This window comes from Megalops cyprinoides, chromosome 4 (assembly GCF_013368585.1).
Source record: "Megalops cyprinoides isolate fMegCyp1 chromosome 4, fMegCyp1.pri, whole genome shotgun sequence".
NCBI classification, from domain to species: domain Eukaryota; kingdom Metazoa; phylum Chordata; class Actinopteri; order Elopiformes; family Megalopidae; genus Megalops; species Megalops cyprinoides.
Genome location: NC_050586.1, coordinates 33957403 through 33960811, shown reverse-complemented (window position 1 = coordinate 33960811; position 3409 = coordinate 33957403).

Below are 3409 nucleotides of genomic sequence, written 5' to 3'. Positions count from 1 at the left end.
TGTGTGGAAAGTAGTGCATTTACAGTGCGTTGGATCTTAAATGGCAGGGGAGTAACTTAATGTGAATGTCATTAAAAAGAGACGAGAGAAGAGATACAGAATGTTGAATGCTATGTATTATATTTTTGTCATGACTGCAAGGATTGCATGAGTGAAACTCAAGAAATAGGTCATTGACAGTATGATCTGAAGACTGAAAATGTTATCTATGATTTTCTTGAATTTCCTTGTATTGCTTGCAAATACGTGTATGTAACTTGGGATTTCTTTTTTTCATACCCCGTAAATTGTGCAGTCTGGGATGGAACAGATTTTTTTTGGAATAAATATACTGAAGCATTGCATGTAATTATTCATTTGTACTGTGGAACCAGTTTATTTTGTTCTTGTTTTTGATCATCATCTTATTCAGTACAATGCCATTTCTACTATTGACTGTCAAATTAAATATGGTATACTGTGTCTTGATGGCAGAAAGTGTTTTTTATTTGTTAGGTGTCTGTAATGTAAGAAGTCTTTTTATCTGTTGAAATAGTGATTCCTGATTAATCTGGAAACAGCATTTCTGAAATGGTTTAAAGCTTTGCAGTGTTTTTATGCATTTATACTGTATGTATGATACCTTTTATGCGGCTCATGTATGTTCCTTATTTTCTCCTGTAAAACTATAATGTACTGCAACCATCTTGCTCCTTGTGTAAAACTGATTTTTTTTAATGAAAACAAAACAGACCAAAAGTTTATTGTGAGCATAAAAGTGTTTGATGTGAACCATCTGGAGGGGTTAAATAAGTGCATTTAAATATATATTTCAGATAGATCGACTGAAAGGAATTTGTAATGGAAAGGTTGTTTCAAAAAGCAGTGAGTCAATTTCAGCTTCTGATACTCTTGTAATTTTATTTCTGGATTAATACTGGAGCAATATATTTTAAAGTTCCACAGAAAATATTTCAGTTTTGAATGGCACACGTAGTTAGATTTTTTATTAGAAATCACCACGTATCACTATTGTTAAACCCCCACGTCCCCTAGAATGGTTACTGTTTCGGTATCTGTAATTCAGGACATGCAGTGTATGTGTCTCATGAGTCCTACAGTTGTCCCTGAACCTGGCCAGATGATTCACAGTGCTCAAGAAAGTTGAGCAGTTCAATATGCAGTTCAAGACTGTCCTCTATCTTTGCACAGCTGTGGCCATTCCCTGGCAAGAAACCGCATACAGCAAGCGAGAGGTTAGCCCACTCAACTGTAAAATCAGCTATCTCCTCTGAATCAGTGTAGCAGGCTGTCTACCCCCTCATTCTTGTCACATTCAGCATTCATGATGCTTCCTCGCAAGACTGAAGCCAGGAATGATTGCGGAGCCACGAGCTGTGCTCGTTTCTCACCTTGCTGGGGCTCGCTGTTAACGAATCGTTTCCACGGCCCCGTTCCCCATACCCTCTTATGCGGCCCATGAGTCACACGGTGTAGGCTTGTTACTGCTTTCTTCAAATGAATGTGATCTTCAGCTGTCATTGAGATTTCAGATTATTCACCTCACTCTGAAATACCCTGTAGTAGTGCACATAACCTTTCAGGATGATTTTTGTCAATCTGTACCAGTCAAGCCCACGCTTCTGACCTTAACGAGGAATTTAAGGTCACATCAGAGGTCTGGGGGCTGACAAATTGCTCTCTACAATCTTCCAAAATGACATAAAACAAAGACGACCTGCTCTAAAACGTACTGAATTACAAAATGTAATCTCAAATGGAGCAGTATAATGAAGTGCTTATGCAGTCCTATGAAAAGTCCGACGTTCAATTAAGGCCTTCTAGAAATGAGTATTTTTGTTTTACTTTCTCATGAAAGAAATGCGACAAAACAGTTACAGAGACAGCACACCTACTACCAAAGTGCAGAAAAATATTTTCCAACATCATATCAGAGCAAATGACTTTGATGTAATGAATTCATTCTGTTGTGTAGAAGTAGTATGATTTTTTGTCTTCAACTTTCCTTCTAATTCAGTACTTCAAAATGTGATAATTCTGCATTGATCTACTAGTACTTGTGGATTTAACTGCAAATAGAATGTTAAATGGATATCAGAGAAGTGAAATGAGAAAAAAAGGTTTTATGTTTGTATCAAACATGGATACATGTTAGTATTGCATTGGTTTTTTACCATTTATTTAAATCATTGAGAGGGAGTATAAAATCAAGTTCATGTATATGATATGAATTCAACTAAATGTTCGTCTCAACATGTGTTGCTCAATAAATATGTATTTAAAATGAAAAATGTTTCTCTTAGGATGTGTTCTGGTAATATGTCTCACCTTTGTGGAACATCACATGTATAGTTATGTCACATGTATAGTTTTAGACAAAGGTCCTATTTTGTAAAATATTGGATTTTTTTTAAAACAGATTTCAAAACTAATCAGCATAATTCTGTCCTCAAGAGTGAAATCATTAGCTCTCACTTTTTGGGTGGTCTGATAAAAATGCAAGTTTGCTTCAGCCCCTCCTGCTTTAGTATGCTGACCGCATGAAGGAGATCACTAACTGTTTGGCTATCAATCATTGAATCCTACTGAGTGAAAAAAACAAATACAAATCACCAGGTTCATTAAATGCCATTTTCAGAAGGAGTGATTTATAATGATTGAACAATTAAAAAATGACTGACTGTCCCTTGTAAAAGAGGTATGCCTTTAAGAGGAACAATGAAACCAATCATGTAAATGTTTTAACACATGCTAGTATTACGTCTTGAGAGATACTACAAAGGTTTCCCATAATATTAAAAGGCATCAGACAGTTCATCAGCCAGTTACTTAATTCTGTGCCATGTAAGAAGCATGACGCAAGTTGGTTCAAAGTCCACATTTTTGCTGACGTCTTTCTCTCAGTTCAGACAGCATGGGTTTTGATGATTACGTTCATTGGCAGCAGGGCCATTTGATTGGCAGCTACTCGAGGGATCGTCAGCTTTCCCATTGTGTCATCATCACAGGCTGAAAAAAATCACTCCACTACCTGGAGTATTCCTCCATTTAAGACAGACAAGCAGGGAGGATGAGGTCATCGCCCCTTGGCTATGGCCAATACAGCCCAGTGCTTTGATAGAAAAGGCTGTGACTCTAGCCAAAAGAAATGAACATCTCTGCCACCAAAGGTGTGGTGAGAAAAATCTTTATTTATATTTTTAAAAAATTAATAAATCAAAAGGGTAAGGAGAGTGAAAGACAGGGTGAAGATGAAAAACATACGTACAATAAAAAGAAAAATTATATATAGTAAATGTCAAGCTGCGAGACAAAGGGACATAGTTATGTTTCTTTGGTGTATACAGCACACATATTACTGGGAATGGTGACCTAAAAGTACTGCGCAAATGCCAAAATAGTCAGCCTG